Consider the following 20204-nt stretch of genomic DNA (forward strand, 5'->3'; position numbering starts at 1 on the left):
TTATACAGCATATGTACTGCTAAAACTACAAATCCCAGAATGCTCTGCTGGTATTTTAGCACATCAACCAGGACAGGACTTTCATTGAAGGATATTATGACTTAATTGGTTTATTATTGTTTAGTTTTTTTTATATCAGCCCGTGGAAATGAATGACAACATTGCATATTGTCCTCGTTCGAACACGGCTATCTATTCCGACAATATTCCGACTTAAACGCAACAGGGGATGTTGCAAGTCACTTTTCCCGACAGTTCCCAAAGCTTCAGTTCAGCACAGTGTTAGAATGGAGAAATTTGTGGTGGATAGAGAGAGAGAAAAGAGACATATAAACCACAGTATACACGGCAAAGGTAATAAGAAGAGTAATAAGTGTCAAAAAAATAACTGAAATTTCCTGTGGATTTGTGTAGTGCAAAATAATTCTACCCTTTCCTTTTAAGAGAACACATTTCCATGTGCAGAAATGTTATTCCATCAATTCAGATTCAGTAGCGACAGATTCAGTTCAAAAGAGACCACTTTACTGCCGACTGCCCACAACTATTTGATCCTGGTTTCTCATCCAGAATCGTAAACATCTTGTCAAAATTGGAAAGTGCACTTTTATTAAAATGCTGCTAAGCTCTCATACCTGCAGGCCGGCTCTGCAGATGATGAATAACAAATTGGCGTCTTTTATGTGAAATGATAATCATTTATTAGTGGTTGGTCCCCCAGCGGACGCTGGTGGTCGGCCTGACCAGAAGACACCTGCAGGGCTCGTATGGGAGTGGAGTAATAAAAGGCGAAACAGTTCATTATTTAATTCAGCCGCTGCCCGACTGCGAGCCTCGGTGCTGTGGGGAAAAAAAAATCCCTCTTCCCTTTTTAAAGACACGCATGTGCACACGTGCACACATTTCCTCACAAAAACTCAGACTTATCCCTCATCTTTCAGAGCGACGGGGATTCCCAGCTGACGTGTTTGTCCCAATCTGCTGTCAAGTTGTACTGTAATGTATATCGTTAAAACGTGCCCACGCACAAGGCTAGTTAAATGCAGTCTTGGGGGACAACTCTGCAAAAAAAAACAAAAAAAAATCATCTGAATGGATCTGAATTCATTGTCACGCTGTGTTTTTGTGAATACTGATGCCCACCAAAAGGCTCTTCACACTCGGCACAACAACACAAAACCAAACAAACAAACAAACAAAAAGCTGCAACCCGTTTTCTTCCTGAACCAGCGAACTTCAAAAACCAAAGGCAGACAATGACTTCACATCCTGGTGCTGAATTAGAAAGGCTTCACTGTGACTCTCGGTCAGGTACATCCTACTGAGCCACCACGGCTCCCTGTCAGAGAAAAAGACAAGTACCTGCAGCAGCCATGGAAGGTGGAAAGGTCGTTCATTTTGGACTCCCACTTCTCGCCACGCACCAGTCTAGTCGCCGCAATGGACACGGCCTGACATTTAAAACACTCCCCCCTCCTCCAATCCGCACTGCTCAAACTACGTCAGCATTATGAAACCTACCAAATCATTTTTTGCTTTGCAACAGAGATATTTTAACTAATGTTGAGAGTCCACATAGCCGTTCTTTCACCAATTTATCAAATAATTACAGCAGCTACATCAAATAGTCTTGGTAGAGGTGATTTTCTTTATGCATGTGCAAACTGGGAATGGAACAGAAGTGTTTTGACCATTAATTGTGTCCTACAGTGGTTTATTTAAAAAAAAAATAATAATATATATATATATATATATATATATGTATATATATATATATATATATATATATATATATATATATATATGTATATATATATATATATATATATATATATATATATATATATGTATATATATATATATATATATATATATATATATATTTTTTTTTTTTTTTTTTTTTTTTTTTTTTACTTTTCCTGATTTTCCTGCAGTGGTTTCACACAAAACATCCTCACTTGTTTTCAAGGTACCAAACTTCGCTGAGAGTGACAGTCACTTTACTTTTTGGAGAAAATTTACCAGGGCCAAAACGTACAGCTGCTTTTTGACTTGGCAGCAGGATTTTAGTCTCGAAACTAAAATATGAGAACTACAGAAGGAATGTTTGCTATGCAAATGCAAGATTTCTGGTAGGGATGCAGCTAAGTCAGAGAGTTTCAAAACTCTGCAACACCTCTAACTGCTCATTTTTCATGTCAGCTGAGGCCGGCTTCACACATTCAGCATCCTTAAAGTCTCTGTTGCATGAGGTCGTCACGTGATCATCGTGAGCCTATCGCCTCGCCGCTCTGATTCTCACCTGCCACCTCCCCCACCACCACCGCTCGGTCTTCACTTCTGCTTCATCAGTCCCAGCAGAGTCCTCAACCTGCAGCGCCACTTGGGCTCCACAGGGGGCTTTGTCTCACCGCTGCTCCTCCATGACCTCCCACTGTTTTATCCACCACGTGTTTGAATCCAGATCAGATACCCTGGACGCTCCCCCAGTTCCTCACTGGACTGTCTTCTTGGCAGTCCTCACAACACCACCACCGGCAGAGGACCCTCAGTTACAGAATATTTCAATTTCTGTTTCAAGCCAATTTTTCACTTTCAAACTATTTTCTTTTTTTTTTTTTTTGCTTTTCTTTTGCAGACAGAAATTTTAAATTGCTAATAAGTATCTAAATAAATAATAAAATAATGAAGCAAGTGCATTTTAAATGAGCACAAATGTAGACTCAAAGAATAGTTTGAAAGTGAAAACGTATTTCTAGCTTCGTCTGCAACCTTCATTAGTATAAATGATTGATTGAAATGTTACTCCGTAAGACCTTCATTCCTTGCATTTTGGTAGAAGGATGGTTCGATTTGCGAAACCTTTGGCTAGTAAAGGGGGGGGGGGGTCTCCAAATAATCTGCCACACTGCTCTCTAACTTTTCTTTTATTACTCTCACTGTGTTCATTAAAATGAAACTTGTCTTAACTTATGCTGGTCCCATGGAGATTTCTTAATTATTTAAGAGTATGAGGAGGATTTTCATCTGCTGTGATAGATTATCCCTCGTAGCTATTCGCTAAAGCCCAGGTGCTGTTCACACACTGCATGGCGAAATCACCTTGGACACGATCTGACTTATGGGTCACCCAGACTCCACCATGTAAGCCCTCACAATTCCCAGTGCTCTGGTCTCATTGCTACAGTCTTCACACTCCATTCAACCAATACTTAAACAACTTAAAACTCAAACTTGAACTTGAAACACCCACAGACACATCAAGGTGTACAACTGCTGAGCTCACAGGGAGCCAAGAGCTCCTCCCCCATGACGTTCACAAAGAAATACAAAGATAACAAAGTTTTGAACATTCATCTCGACATATCAAAAATATACCAAACAAACAGAAACAGGTTCAGGGACTAATACATCAGTATATGTCTTGCAGGTTTGAGTCACCACCCTTTACGAGAAACATCGATCTGAGTGATGTACTTGGCTATAGGTGCTTTGTGGAAAAAAGATGCTATGTTAAGAAAACAACCTGCAAATCAGTTTTCGTTCCTGTGGATGTTAGATCGTCTCCATCCTTATTTGTCTGTATTTTATGTCAAGGAATTGTTTTATATTGTTTCTTATGCTGTGTATTGTGTTTTGTTTTGTTTTTTGTTTGTTTGTCTTAAAACAGATTTGTATTGGTACAAGTGCTTTGTAGGAAAAAAAGAAAGAAAACAGTCGCTGCACTCAAAGCTTTTATTTTTAAACCTTTTATTTTCCGTGGCTGACGCCTTGACACAGCGCATGGCAGCATTTGGTCGCTGTGTCTCAGAGCTCAGCAGCGAGAAGCTCAGGAGGTTCACTGAGATGCAGCGAGCGTACGGTACTTGCGGGAGCGTCTAGCGAGTCTGAGACGTGCAGTCGGGTCACTCCAGTTTGGTCTGAAGCCTGAAAGCGTGTGGGCGGCTCAAACACATCTATCTTTTAGTGCCACTGGAGGGGAAAATAACACAACGCCTCCTGTTCTCCCTTGTCCTCAGATCTGCATCTCGCCGCTCATTTCAAAGGTTCACTCTCTGGCATGAACGGTGAAGGAGGCCAACGGCTAAACAAAACCGAACTGCTTCATTCAGCGGTGGAGAGACGATCCCGAAGAGAATGAAAGAGAGAACCCACATCCTGCCGCATTCCCTTTTTTTGTAAAACAAATGGCTATAGATTTTAGAATAGATTTTGCTCTTTCTTTTTTTTTTTTTTATCTCATTTGATAATATTAAAATAAATATGGCGTGTTTTCCCTCCACATCCCTGGAGGTTTTCCTCTCCTGCTTTGCATAGTTTGGCTTTTGCTGAGACACCAACTTCTACGGCATCATATTTTCTCCATGCTCCAAAGCTGACAGTTGAAATATGTAATTTTTTTTATTTAAGCTCGATTTACTCCCTCCCATTAATTCCTACAGTCTCTTCTGCTTACCTCATCCCGGACTGTGACAGAACCTCAATGCATTATTTGACTCTAAACCTCCCAAATCCTCTGGCATGAATAGACTACGCGTTTAGGAGCCGAGTGGTGCTGCAGCTCTTGACTGGCAAGATGTTTCTCTCTCACTGGCATACGTTGGGTCAGAATCAACTCCTTTTCACACGGAAAAATTATATATTCGCTCTCCGGGGGCGTCAGGCAGCCGTTGACTCGTCTATCTCAAGATGTAATAAAGCACTTAGATGAGTCAACGGCGCTCTGCTGTCAGACTTCATTACAACAATCACAAGCTCATGGGGGGTGAATTTCCCATCACAGCGAGCTCCACTGAGTCGCAGCGTCCAAAACCTTTGCTTAAAATCATCTCTGCAGACAAAGAAGGCAAGTGTTTGTTTTTTTATGTGTTGCGTGAGTGTGATAATGTGCAGACTTCGGATCTTCACCATCCCAAAGCGAGATTTAAGTCAATAAAGTTTTAATTTAGCTTATATTTACTATGAAGATGTGATGCGGTTTAGTAGTTGGTGCTTGCAGTTGAATTCCCCGCCGCCTTTCTTCCTGTTGTAGCCACCAGGCTCGGTTTTCTGCCTGAGAAATTGCTTTCATTGGACTCAAAGAAGCACTTTAGCTCATTCAAAACAGGAACATGTCTTCCATCCTTAACATTACTGAGCGTAAATGCTTTGCCTGCTGACCCATAAAACCTCCCATTTCCTCTTAGCATTAACTCTCCAACCATTTTCCGGATATGATAACATTGATAACAGTAATAACTGTGTGGAGCAGGGATGTCTTCTACTCTGTCATGTGAAATAAATTTTAGCGATGCTGCGCTACCAGTGGATACCTGTGCCAAGTTAAAATGTTCTTCTTGCTGATGATATTCCACAAGCAAGGGGATTAGACAGAGCCAAAGAAATTCAATTCACAGTTTTTGTCACGCCTGTCATGTGACTTCCTGTTATATTTTGGAATTCCCCACGCCTGTGTCGGGTTACTTACCCTTTCCCCTCCACCTGTCTGACTGTCTCTCCCCATTCTGATTGTTACCACCTGTTCCCTGTTGGCCGTTGATAATCTCTGTGTCCTCATCCTGTCTTTGGCCTCTGGTGCCCGTGAGCAGGCAACACTTACGCTTCTTTGTCAAGTAAGTTTTTGGATTTCCTCTGACACTATTTCATTGTCATAGTCAAGATTTGCTAATTTGATTTAAAAAAAATAATAATTCTCTCTCAGTGTTACAGGCTTTTATCTCTGTGAATCGTTTTACTTATAATTACTTATAATTAAATCATTTTTAATTTTAACTTGGCCCTGAGTTGCCCCGGCCCAGTCCTGGGCCTCATTAATCAAATCCTTGGTACTTTTCTGACCATTTAGCTATTTCTGGTCAATATAGTTTAATGTTGGTAGGAGCTCAGCAAAGGCCGACAGACAAGATCAACTTTTTGGACAGGTGGAGTTTGAAGTTTATTTTGTACATGGTTTGTATTGTGAAATAATCACCAAAGTCCTCTAGTTTTAAACAGTCAAAGCGGATGACTGTTCAACAATGGAATTTCAAAGACATCCGAGGGTTTGGACAGAAAAAAGGTTACTTTTATTTTTTAACAATGCACAGACCCAGCAGCTCTGGCGCTGTGATGAAGCAGCAAAACGTTCAGCAACTACGTCTCTCAACAGTACTATGAATCACTTTATTCAGCCGCTTCGCTTGGCCTAGTGCTGAAAAGACTGCAGAAAGTGAATTATTGGTCCCCGCTGCAATAAAATATATAAATTCATAGTGGAAGCCTCCTTTGGAACCATAACCTGCTACCAGCGCACATCACTTGATGTATTCTTAGAGACTGCTGCTTATAATGCAGTTCACATTATGACTTTGAATTAATTTGTCTTTTATTTGTATTATTTGTTCCTGCATGTTGTGCGACTAAGGACATTTTCCATGCAAATGATGGACAATAAAATCACTTCCTGTTTAATCCCATCCTGTTGCTGTTCTCTTTTACAGAAAGAAAAGCTGGGGATATAAATATAGCCATAGATATATAGCTAATTTTTTGTTTTTAAGAAATGGAACGTAACACTAAGGTGAGTAACCAACACCATGTGATTGCTTCTTTTGTTTTTATGAATCTAAACCCCACACAAACGCCTTAAGTTTCAAGACTTTAGTCCTCATTCCACACTTTGATATGTAGTATTGCCATCCATTCAGAGCTATGAGTCCCATTACTAATCTTGCGGTCATGTGACTTTAGGTCATCACCATTAGGTGTGCTGTGCATTAATCCACTCCTCGGACTCCATCTGTTCCACTTCCCTTAGTCAAAGCCTCACTGCAAACATACTGTTTTTAACCCTATAATTCGACCCCCCCCCACCCCCCCAACCCCCATCCCTTTCTCTGTCTCTCTCTCTGTGGGCGGTCGCTGGAGGAGTAGGCGTGGCGCGGCGCCTCGGCTGTGACGTCAGCTGGAGCTGTTCAAATTGCCGTGGTGCTGAAGAGAGAGACGCTCTCCCCTCCTCGGCGCTCAGTCCGCCCGGCTGCTCGACTCCTCTCCGCGTCCGCGTCCCTCCGGCTGCCGTTCAAACGCTGGATTTCGGCGGCACGCAAGCGCCGCTAATGTGCGCTCACCGTGGTGGTGGAGGCGGCGGTGGAAGAAAAGAGCTGAGAGCCTCAGAAGGCGCCGAGAACAGTTGAGGAGGCGCCCCGGAGCCCATGTGCCAGCGATCTTCCAACGAAGTAAGTCAGTTCTCCTTCTGCTGGGTTCCGTGTCGGAGGGGAGAGGAGGGGAGAGACGGTCACCTCTCACCTCAGCGAGGTTCCACTGCCCGGCTTCACTTTTGGCTGAGTGTGTGTGTGTGTGTGTGTGTGTGTGTGTGTGCGCGTGCGTGCGTGTGGACAGAAATCCTAGCGCTGTGACTGTCTGTGACCACTGAGGCACTGAAGTCTTGCAAGCCGCGCCTCAATCTTCCCCCTCGGCTAAAACATTTGACTCGCATTTGCATGATCCAATGTGCAGACATGCTCTCTCTCTCTTTCTCTCTCTCTCTCTCTCTCTTCGCGCTCGCTCGCTCGCATACACACACACACACGCACACACACACACGCACACGCACACTTGATTTCTCTGCCAAACGCACCAGCAGCAACTCAATGCAAATGAATAAGAGACGCCGGCCGGGATCCGCCTCCCTTCTATTCTGCTGTTCAGAGCCCAGCCACGAACCCAGGCCTGACTTTTAGCCTCCAGTTATGTCATCTGTGCACCAGCCAGCCAGCCATTATTGATTTCCCTCTGGTTTACTGACCCGCTGGACACACGCGGAGGGCTCTATGCCTTTTCTTTCTTTCTTTTTAATCACTGGTTTCCAGCAGGAGGGACACAGTGGGACCAGTCAGTGCACCAGCGGTCAGGCTGCTGCTGCTGTGATGGCAGTTTGCTGGGGAGGTTGAGGGAGCCGGTGGATCTCTGGAAAGCCTTTTTGGTTCTGGAGCACATTTAGGTGTGGCCCGGCCCGCCATCTCCTCCACTCTTCATTGCTCTCGTCACCTCCTTTCTTCCTGCCTCCCCCTCCTCGTCTATATTTGCCTACCTTTCACTCTTCTCCTCTCTGCATCTTCTTACCCTTTCTTTTTTATTTTCTCCCTCTTTCTGTATCCCCCCACACCCACTCCTCGTGGTCCCTTGAGTGCTCCATCTCCTCTTTCCTTTGACATGTTTGCTACCTGTTCCCATCTCCATCTCCTTTGCACTCGTCTCTTTGCTCCAGCTCCTCTTTTCTTTGCAACATCTCTCTCTAATGTTCTTTTCTTCTCTTTACACTACCCTCCCTCCTCTCTCCCCCAGCGAGGTCATCCCTGGCTGCTCCCTATATGTATCTATACATATAGGGAGCTACAGATGTCATTGTCTGTTTAATTTTGCATTCTGCTGAAGTCAACTAACAATGGCCCTGAATATAGCACAAGGCTTAAAACCATCCTCTCCTTTTATATCCTTTCCGCACACATCATACTATGCAAAATTAATAGTATCTTCCAGCCTGCTTGAACACTCCTTGTCTGAATTTGCCTGAGTTCCAACAGCACTTTAAACATATGCAATGACTCTGATTTGTTTAGACAGTCTTTATTTTTACAGATTGTATCACTCTTCCTGTTTGAATGTCAGGTATGCTTTGCTGTGTGTCTGGAGAGTATTTTTTCTGTCTTGAAATTTTACACATGAGCTTTAAAAAAAAAACCCTCCTGTTAACAAAAAAAACAACCTCTCCTATTACATTGCTAGGATGCCTGCGCATACATCGTGACTGGCTATGTGTTCACTTTATTTACGACTGTCGTCCCCTTTCAAACTTTCCACCTCCGCCTCCGCCTCCGCTTGATGCAGCCGGGCCTTCTGGGTGCACATCGGGCGCGAGCAGGATTCCTTTGTGCCGCCTGACGCAAACACATTTTGACATTTTAGTGCACAGGCAGATATGTGAAAGGTGACATTGCTGACATCATGACCACGCTGCAAAAGATCACGATAACCAGTTGGGGCGCTCATGGAGGACCTAAATATAGGTGGGCGGGGAGCTGTGGAGCTGTTTCCTCCATGGTTTTGCTTCTCTGTGGATTCAGATGTTGGCATGTATCTCAACCTTTTTCAACAGTAACCCAATTTCATATCGAACTAATACTTTGGCTACTTGATTCTCCTTAATTCTGTTTAATATAGGCCACCCTGCCAATAGAGGCAGACGGCTCCACAATGTGTCCATATTTTTCTTTTTCAACTGTAGTCTTACAACGAACCTCATCAAGCTCGTCTGGCTTGCATGATGTTTCCCCAGCTGCAGCCTGGTGAAATCATCGCCTTCTGTTTGATATTCTTCACTCACTCGTGTCATTGAGACCTCTTTGATAAAAGCCAGCTCACGTTTGAGTGTCTCAGATGTGTAATCTCTTGATAAGCAGCCACGTGTCTTCACTGAAGCTTTGATAATAAGTAGCTAAGTAACATCAAATCCCAATTCAAATATCCATCTAATTTTCCAGCTCATCACGATGGGGGATGGACTGATTGGTTTGTCTCCTGTTTTTGCAAAATTGTTCAGTTTTCCCTCCTTGAATTGATGAGGTTTTTTCCACAGCCCCCCTCATCCTTACTTCCTTTGGCCTTTTTTTGTACTTGAGGTATAAAAAAAGAATGGACATGTATAAAAGGTCGACCTTCCATAATCCCTCTCCAACAGGTGTGCACACTGCTGTCTGTTCATAAAAGCAGCAGCCAGGTCGGGGGGCTGGGTGGGTGGGTGGGGCAGTCCAGGTTGAGTCCAGTGACACCAGATAGTGTGAGATCTGGTTTCGTCACCGGTACAAAGGTGGACACTTCAAAGAAGCTCCAAAGTTTAAAGCCTTGAACAATGTGCTGAACATAGATGTTTGTATTATTATTATTTTCAACCTGGATACAGTCCCAGAGAGTTTTCACCAACCATAAAATGGTAAACGACTGTTTTTATTGTTGAAAGTGCTCTATAATTGTGGTAGACGACAAAGTGCTGGCCCTGACTAAGCAGAACTGTTTTCTGTGGCCAAGGATACATTAAATTTGGGAGGGCTGAGTGGTGAAGCACCGACCACACAAGGACTCAGCGATGCGCGCAAAATGTTCCATTTGAACTGATGTTGGGGGGGGGCTTAAAAGTGAGCCCTTGAACCTTTCCAAGTGTGTAAATTATTGATGAATGGCACAGACGAGGGGGCCCAACAGTGTTATCAATTTCACAGTGGCAAAAACTGTCACCATGTTGTCCTCGTCATATGGCATCTGGTTAAAAGACGGGGAAAAATACTTCAGTTGCAGTACAGACAGAGCAGAGGAGGGTTGCAGAGACTGGACTTGCTTATGGAGAGCGAGCGGTGGAGAGGAAGCCTCACATGGCAGAGTAACTGATGCTCTGCGAGTTTTTAACCCGAGGTGTTGAAGCATTTTCGTGTCTACGTGTCAAGAAATAAAGGAGAAAATGGGGTGCGCACAGACAAAATACAAGTCAGTCTCGCCACTAATGCAATACACACCTTTCTGCATGTCAGAGCATTCAGTGTTCATTCACAATGTGACCAAAAATAAATTGATTGCACTTTAAGAAGCTGTATTATTCAGATATAGCCAACATTACTCCAATAAATACAGCAATGAGGACGTGTTATTGAAGCAGTATTGCTCCATGACATCTTAATAATTACATTCCCTCACACAACAGTAATAGGTGTCAAGATCTTGAGGCATCAATTACGAAAACTGTATGAACTTTCAAGTATTTGCACCTCCCCACCAAACCTGATTGGCTAACTTTACTTTTTTACCACTCTGAACATTTTGTTCCAGACAGAAACTCCCTTTGTGTGCTTTTACGTTCCGACTCAGCGATTTAGATCAGCAGAAGTGTTAAGCTTGTGCGAAGAGCAAACTCTCCCTTGTTATGCTGGTCTTCCACCGGCTCACGAAGATTAGACATCTTCTCGAGCTGGGACCTCACACTCTGCTGCCTCTCTGGTACCAACCACCTACCATCGAAAACCCCTTCCATTATGGACTCTTGTCTATGTTTGAATGTGCTGCAGTATACTGGCAGCGCCACTTGCTGCATGGTGACGCTGCCCGATGGCAAGAAAGGAATTTTGCTTTCTTTAAAGGCAAAGAAACTTGCAGTCCAAATCCATTTTTTTTCCCTCAAATTTGAGTCCCCTTTTAAAAGCCTCTTCTACTATTTTGCCAGCGCAGCAGCAAAAGTGATCTACAGCAGAGTGGAGGACTGCTGACCTGAATCAGCCGCTGTGAGCCCTGCAGGAAAGCTAAGAACCTGTGGCTTCATGCTGCTAATATCTAGAAAAGTGTGAAGGGTAAAAGCTATGGTGACTCGACATAAATACGAACTGTCAGACCACAACATTTACTTCAATAAATTATCTTAAATAAGAATGCATTATAAATGCAAGAACTTTAGCCTCAGAAACGTGATTGGCGTATGTGGAAATGAAGCCTTCAGTCAAACGTCTGCTAGCTTTTTATTTTTTTCAGCGGGTCATGGTTGAACACAAATGGATGCACAAATCCGCTTTCTGCTGAAATGGTTGCTAGCTGCAGACTGAACAAAGGCTACTGCCGCCAAAAAGTTGAGCCTGTTTCTTCTTCTTCTTCTTCTCCAGCGGTCAGCGGTGTTCTTTTCAGCCAAAATGTCGCAGCCTTTGTTGAAACGAATTTGGCAGACCTGCCTTTTTTTTTTGCCACATTGCCAAAATGTTGTCTCGGTGCTGCCAAAGCCTGAGTGATTTGTGATGTCTCACTGATTATTAACCAGTGATCACAATCCGTTGGCAGATGTTTGACATTTTCTGTCATTAAAAAAGAAAATCAGTAATCTGGATGATTACTGCTACGTCCACTAATGGCACCACAAGCACATAAAGCGACTTGTATTTATCTGGCTTCATGATCAAAATCAGATTGTTGAATGCAAACTGTTTAAAATACCTTTTCTAAAAGGTGACGTGAATTTAAAACGCTTGCCATGTTTGTAGTCCTTCCGATAACGAACCCGTTTGTTCCAAGTTATGATGTCACTATATTTGGGTGCACGATTGCACTGATTTTGTCCACTGCCAGCCGCCGTCCAGCGTTTTCCAATTTCCAGTTTCATTTTTAATAATCATCCGTGCGTCTTGTTTTCCTTTGCGTCGGCCCACATCTCACCCTCTCTTCTACACCCTCTTCTTTCTCGCTCCATGTGCTCTTTCACTGCATCCATAAATCTCTAGACCTCCTGCCTGGCAGTTACAACCTCAGCACCCTTCTACTGACATCATCACTCTCCTTCGTCTGCACCCGTCCAAACCATCTCAGCCAGGCTTCAGCTCCAAAATATCCAACATGTTCCTTTGATGAACTCAGTCTCGATTCTACCCTTGTCTCCGTCTCATTTCCCATATGCAGCATAGTTATCATTTATATTATTAACAAAATTGAATATAGAAGCGGAGTTTATTATTAAATGTGTGAACAGTAACGGCCCTATTTCAAATAAATCTTCAGCGGACGTGTGCCAATCTAATTTTATTTTTTCTCGGCATCACAAAAAGAAGCCAGGTAGTCATGAAAAACATTTCCTGTTCAGTCCTTCTGCCTCGCGTTGGCTGTCGGGCAGGTTTGTACAAAACAGTCGAGTTTGGCGTCGGCACAAAGCTCGTCTCGCGTGACCTTGCCCGAGCCGCCAGCTATCGCTCTGCAGCCTTTAGACAAGAAAAATGCGCGCACAAGTACGCGTGAGGTAACAGTGTGTGTAGGAGCGGTGCTGTGTGCTTCGCAGGTTTGGCGCTGTGCACGGGAACAATGCCGGTATGGAAAAACCGCCACCACAGCTTCGGCCTGTTCTTGTTCTGAGAGACTTGGCAAAATGATGTGTGAAACTAAAGACGAAAACATCTTCTCTACCTATCATCCATATTTTAAGAAGAAAGAGAGCGAAAAATACCTCTCTAAGTCAGGCGGAATAGCTTTCTGAGTTATATTAAGAGGAGGGGAAGGGAAAAAAATTAAAATAAATAAAAACGTCAACCTTTATTTTTTTTTTCCACTAAGGTGCATTTTTACAAAATACACACCACAACTGGATCGGTGGCTTGATGGTCTGTCGGCTCCGGGCGAATCTGATCAAGCCGGCAGTCCCGACTAAACCTTCCGGGATTAGCTATTTGACTGGATCGTTACCCTGATCCTCTGCGTTTTGTTAGGACGGCCTACTTAACGCCACAGCTGGTCAGCACATCGCTGCGGACGCAGTGTTAAAGCAGTTACTTAATCTGTATGAAATGATGTGTTCTTAAGGCCTGTCTGACCAGGATAGAGGCTTTAAACACAGCTGCACAAGCACCACGTCTTTGAATGTGGACTTGGTGCTGGACGATTCATAAAATCAAATATTCCAACGTTGCAAAATGTTTATCAAAATTCATATTGGCAGTTCTGTAAATTGAGGATTTGGTTGTCCTCTAGATATAAATAGAATGAGGCAGATTAATTAATTCAAAAGGTTTTCAATTCTTGTTTAAAATAAACACCAGATGGTTTATGCAAATAGAGAAGCGGCGTCTGGTTGCTGTGAACGTCCCTCTTGTTTGTACAGTTCCTGAGGAGAACCTATGTTGCTGTGTTCTTGTCGACTTGCTTGTTCAAATAAAGAGGGGTGGCCTGATCTCAGTAAAACAATCCCTGATGTCTCCAGCACAAACAGTGAAGTGTTTGCTTTGTACTTACGGCCTTTTTTTCCTCCATTATGTACGAGGACTGAAGTTCTGAAAATATTTTGAACCAGTCCCTCTAAAATTCATTTTTTTCCCCCCAGCATTCTTTCTCTATAGATGAGTTGCGAAGATTAAAACCGTGGGCAATGATGATTCTTTTTTTTTTTTTTTTTTTTTTAATCTTAGCCCAGCATTAATACCACAATCTTTCTGCTAAGATCTATAGCCATCTAGCTTAAGTGTTTCGACTGGCACCCATTAATCCTTACTGGTAAACATGCAGTGGGTCTTTCATCTCAGGCTACAAACGAAGCAAATATGGGCTTTGATGCTTATGGGTTTTAATGAGAAGCAAACTCTTGACCTATGCGTAAAACTGAACCCTTTAAATGAATGACTCAACCTTGGTTTTGAAAACCCGCAAACTCTCATAGAGGCTGTGCAACACAGAGCACAGTGCTGGAAACCCACTGAAATGGATTCAACTGGTTTACATCAACACAAAACTGCTGATGCACAGAATGATGGGCGCTTTGCTGAGCAGCTGCTTGGGATTTCAAAAAAACATTCAAGCAAATTGGCCCCTTTTTTTTGTGGCTAGTAAGGTCGACTTGGTCCTGCAAGGCTGCCGAATTGGAACAGATAAATATGAACTGCCTCATTCTGAATCATTTAATTTGGTTTGAGCATTACTGGAATGTGTGTGTTTTAAGAGGAATGCAAGTACAAACAAGCACCTAGTTGAGGCGAACGCAAGAAGCTACCAAATGGACATAACTGTTGCCAAAGTGGCTCGAGAGGAGGTGAAGACACGAAAATGACCCACACGATTTTCCTTTTAGTGTTCTTTTTTGTTCATGCAGAATGTTTGTGTCTACATATCAAGAAATAAAGCAGGAAAAGGGTTGCACGTGGACAAAATATAATCCAGACACTTGCCAATTTTGTAATGCACACCTTTCTGCATGTATTTTGACATTCAACGTTAAGTCATTATCTGTTGAACAAAAAAAAAAGATAAATTTAGCCTACTAAATTGTTCCAATTTCCCCATTTCTCAGACTTAAATGTGAAAAATAAATATTCCATAGAAACGTGCACTATAGTATCAGGCATATCAGGTTATGGATACTTTCTAATGACCAAAAATAACATTGACCTGTAATGGATAAGGTTGACCGACTTAAAAGTATGTATGTTAGCTTATGGGAGCTCAGTGTTAAACCTGCCGCATATATGTTCACTGTTTTGATTACAGCCTGTATAGACTGAAGCCATAATTAGTCGCGTAAATCTGATTACAGAGCTTCTGCCTGCTCTCTTTTATTTCCGCGCAGACTGTACGAGCTTCATCCTCTCACCCTGTCATCATGCGGCCGTGCGCCCTTCATGTACGTCCCTCTTCCCGCCTTCCCCACTGCCGCCGCTTGCCAGGCTTTCCTCTCGCCATCTCTGTGTCCTCCGTCTGTCGGCCCCTGTCCATACATGCTGCCACGCTGGCACACGGACATGGCAGCGAGGCAGCATGGCAGGATGTCTGCTGTATTTGAATGCTTTTTGGCTGTGGCTTGGAAAACCAATATTTTTTTTATTACATTTTTTTTGCAAGAGGGCTTCAACACACACACTGCTTTTCAGAAGTGTCTGAAAAGCAGTCCTGTGAAATATTTTGGCTCTATTTTGTAAAGTTTGGTCAGGTTCTTCTGGGAAAATGATGGACATTTCCTCCCAAGATTCTACACCGATTCTGGTCCAGTCTTTTTCTTCTGGGCCGTGGTACAGCGGAACAGACTTGCCTTCCCCCTGTGGAGCGGCAGCTTATTTATATACCGACACATTAGATCGTTCAATAGTTATTAAAAGTTGGATTTTGTGTATTTTATTATTGTGACGATGGATGTTACTTTATTATTGTCGCACACATTTATGCGGCCATCTGCACAGTAGGTGGTTAAGAAATTAGAGAAGGAACATTCACAGTGCTTGGAAGCTCTGCTGAATCATTTTTTATCAGGTGGCACCTGTTCAGCTGGCAGTCGTGTCTCACTTTCAGTAAAGAAGAATATATCAACATTAATGGTTGTGCCGTGATGTTGCAAACAACTAACCATGGGATTCTCTCGCAGGTATCTTTTAATATGGTGCTTCAATGCATCATTTTAATGTGTATTTGTCTGAACAATAGAACAGACACAAAGGGTTTGAGCACTCCATGTGGTGTCAATATAAGTGAGCTGTATTCATTAGCTGCCACTGAGTCCAAATAACGGAAGACGGATGAGTTTCACCTGGACACACGATGAGCAAATATTTGAAATGAAACCGACACCATCGTGCGCCGGTCACCTTCTAACAGTAGAACTCCCGGATCAGAACTCCCAGATACATATGAGGTTGACCCTTGAGGTTTTTAGTTTTCTTCAAATCACTTTGAATGCTAAATGACCAAAACTTTTTTTTTGTGGGTGTGCATGCACAAAGCAAAGTTAATTATAATTCTATGCTGCTGGGGAGGAAGGATTAATAAAGAAACAACAGCAAACCAATTACACACAGAGGAAATAGATTGCATATGGCAGGTCTGCCTTACTGACATTTATTTTGTAGGGCATATTAAAAAACACTCTCTATTAGACAGTGAAAGAACGGTTTAGAGCAGCAATAAACTCTTTGTTATAAAAGAAAGCATTAAGACCTCTCTGTTCAGACTAGTTTAGATTCAACGATATCTCATGTTAGAACTTTACTGTCAAGCAGACGTCCAAACTGAAAATGGGCCAAAGCACTGTATTCAGAAAGTCTGGTCATTGTCACAATATCATGTGAAGCAGTGCAGGTTGACTTCATATCATCAAGACTTTGATTGTTCAATTGAGCACTTTCCAATCAAAGTGCTCAATTGAACAGTATTAAGTATTGTATGGTAAAAACCACTGAATGGTAAAGAATGAACCAGGTTTAGAAAATAAACAGCTGCTGTTGAAGCATGACTCACACAGACACAGTAGACAAACGTTAACCTTACTCCTCATGATCTGAGCCATGTGGAGGAGATTATATAAATCATGTCATGCTCCGTATATAATAGAGCATAATTACACGCTTTCACATGCACAGATTTACTCCTCTTCAGCTGTGATGTTTTTAAGCAGAGAGAAGAGAGACGGGCAGGTCGGATCTGGTGTTCTTCCAGCCCCGTTCTGCCGCACTGTGTGTGTACTTTATATTTTAAGCCAGCTCCGCTTTTCATAAATAGCTGGAGCGAGCTAGTACACTACCCGTGTACAATGGCGTACTGTTACTGAGGAGGAAAATAAACCGTTTTTGAACCTGAAAAGCATGAAACTTCTTCTTTTTTCTTTTTTTTTACTGTTTCCTGGAGAAGAAACAGAAATCCTGCTTGGTTTAACTGATCTTTCAGGTTGGTGTCAAGATGTTTTAAAAGAAGCGCCTGTAGCGCCCACTCGTAAAGAGTGCTCCACATGGGTCGGTCCTTGTGCCCCTTCTACTTTATTTTTACATTCGTATTGACCCAATATTAGCGCCATTACCACCCTCGAAGCCCCTCAGATTGACCTGGTGGCACAAAATAAAATATCTAGGATGCAGGATTTAAAAATTGACCTGTTCCTTTTGAAAAAGCCATTTGAACAAGATTGGCTAAACGATATTTACTGTGGATTATAATCATTTTGTTGAAATATGTGTACTCCACTCGAGCCACATTTAGGACGGCCAGCTGTGCAGTGGTTTAGGGAGGGTGAGTGTGTGTTTGTGGCTGCAGTGGGTTGGTGGAGGGGGGGGGGGGGGTTGGGCACCCGCCCGCCCGCCTGCCTGCCTGCCTGCCTGCCTGCCCGCCCGCCTGCCTGCTGCCGCTGCTATTGGCAGGTCATTGAGGAGCGACTGTGTGAACACAGAGAGATTATGCTTTCACCGCCGCTGCCGTCCCTACCTCAGCTGAGAGGAGGATTTGGGTTTGTTTGAATTAATCTTCCAGACAGTGGTTTATATTTGGAAAGTGTGTTGTGCGTCTGCGTGAGTGCGCTGTCGATTGTCTCCTCTGTTAACTGATTAAATCACAGCCCACAAGCCCACATCATTCAGGCTGCTGTACGGACGGGACTTCCTGATATTTGACGCTATTCCCTCTGCAGTTTTTTTTTTTGTTTTAGCACTCTTGGACACTCTTTGGAGTCTTTTCATCTTTGTTACGTTCCAGCTGTTGGCCCTGACGTCGCCGCCTCTGCTCCGCCTCTGCTCCGCCTCCCTGAGGCTCCCATCTTGCTCTCGTCTGAGGTCGCTTTCGGGTGGAGTCTGGGCGTGTTTGCCCGGGGTGTGTTTCAGATGTGGTCCACGTAATGAGCAGATGAGATTCATGGTCGAACGGCTGCAGACTGATAGTGGGGATAAAACTTAAACAAACTTGGACCGCACAGCACGGGTCCGCTCACAGGCTCTGTCATTACCTACATGGACTATAGCCCGCGCTCAGACCTCAATGAGTTTGTGAGCGGGCGTGTGCTTGTGAGGCTGACTGGGGATAGGGTGGGGAGCACTGATGAGAGGAGGCAGCAGTACAGTAATTAGTGATGTGGTGATTTTAGACCTCTATCCTTGGCCTCCTCGGCTAAATTCAAACTGTGTGATTACATTTAAAATACAGTTTCAGACGCAGCTAACTGGACTGGCAGCATTGCTAAGAGAGGGTGCAAACATGGTGGTTGGGTGTAGCCTGCTGGCTAAAATAGCGCTACTCACTATTTCTGGAAGAACAGCACTCTCACCGGCCTATTTATTAGGCACAATCTGGTCCTTGTTAAAAACCTCCTCACTTCAAACTAACTTGTGGAATTCTGGTAATCAGTTGCAAAGTCAAGCTTCAAAAACCTCCTGCCTCCTCCCTCACTGCTGGCACAAGGAGCTGATCCCATGTCAACAAGCATATGAGACCGAGATGAATATGGCTGTGCAGCTATTTTCAGTTTAAGGCAGCAAGATTACAAGTCGCATAAACAATGTCAACCTCATGCATAGAAATGGCTTCAATTACGTCCCACTTCTGAGAGTATACCGCGTTCACAAACAGGTAACATACATACAGTGTCACACAACTTGAGTCCTCTCCCCCTTTGATGAGTATTTCAGAACAGTCACTTATGGCACTGTAGTGAATTGTGTTTTGCATTCAATAACTTTCAAATAGTCTTACAGTACTTACTGACCACATATCTTGATTGTTTTGTCAGTTCAAATAGTTTATGAATTCAGTACAGCAAATCTGCTGAACACATGAAAACCATAAATGCATTCTGAAGAAAAATCACAGCTTAGCCACCACATAGCGTGCAGTATTTAATATATGCAGGCATATGTTTGTCGTCTGTGTCTGCATGCCATCGGGAACGCGTGTTCAAAGGATGAATCACATTTCTGATTCATTGCATTTACTGACATAAAGACTGTAATACTACTGAATTACTGGTAGGGAGTCACTCAGTCACTGTGTGTGTGTGTGTGTGTGTGTGTGTGTGTGTGTGTGTGTGTGTGCGTGCGCACGCGCGCAAATTACAACTACATGACAGGTTTTCTTCTGTGTTTGAGCTAGTCTCAAGCCATAAACCTATATGAGGACATCTTAACATAAAGTAGAATGCAGCTTTTTTGTTTACCCTTAAACAGAACCTCCCCACGGTCGTCATTTCAGCATGATTTGTACTAGACGGCGTGAAGAAGGCAGACTGGTTCTCGGACGCCCTCTGAAAAACAGCACTTAACCTACCTGTGTTTGCCTTGGCCTGAACTTTGGGCTGTTTCCACAGCAACACCCACTGCTGAAGGCAACCCAGCGGTCCTCTGTTTATGTCTATACTCCATAATTAGCTCCCCCTCTCTGTCCCTCCATTTACATTTCCTTCACTCCAACCCTCGTCCATGTGGAACTGCACTGCTTGAGAAAGTCTGCAAACCAAACAAGTTGTTTCGCTTTTTTCTTGTCTCTTGTCTGCCCATTCAGACCTCTGACCCCTGCCATCAACCAGGTAGTTAGCTCCACATAGTCTGCCTCTCACTTAATATTTAGTCTTTTTGGAACCATTCTCTGTCAACCAATACATGACAAGACGGTTGTGATGTTTTAAAAAATAAAAAAAATAAAAAAAAATAACTCCCAGTGGATCAGCAACATTCTTCCCCATTCTGATGTTCACTTTGAACTTCAGCAAGGCGTCTTCACCACGTCAACCATTGCTGCCATGTGATTGGCTTACTGGCACTTGTGGCCTGATGAATGTTTGCATTCATGAGTTTCTGAAGTTACAAATGAACAATTCAGCAGCAGGTATTTAAACTAAAGGTAGAGGTTTTTAGCAAAGATATGTCCGAAAGATATTTACATCATTGATGACGGTTAATTAAAACACTTGAGTTGTTGGCACTAAA

At 43.2% G+C, this 20204-nt stretch overlaps 1 protein-coding gene across 1 annotated transcript in view; it reads left to right on the forward strand.

Moving 5' to 3' along the window:
- The first annotated feature begins 6985 nt into the window (after positions 1-6985).
- The window catches only part of smpd3 (sphingomyelin phosphodiesterase 3), a 53879-nt gene continuing 40660 nt past the window's right edge, over positions 6986-20204 (forward strand). The window contains exon 1 of the mRNA XM_076042720.1: positions 6986-7214. The gene's annotated coding sequence lies outside the window, so the exon portion shown is untranslated. The remainder of the gene's footprint in view (positions 7215-20204) is intronic.

This window comes from Nelusetta ayraudi, unplaced genomic scaffold, assembly GCF_046127955.1.
Source record: "Nelusetta ayraudi isolate G7.1 ecotype Tasmania unplaced genomic scaffold, CSIRO-AGI_Nayr_v1 ptg000071l, whole genome shotgun sequence".
In the NCBI taxonomy this organism is placed as follows: domain Eukaryota; kingdom Metazoa; phylum Chordata; class Actinopteri; order Tetraodontiformes; family Monacanthidae; genus Nelusetta; species Nelusetta ayraudi.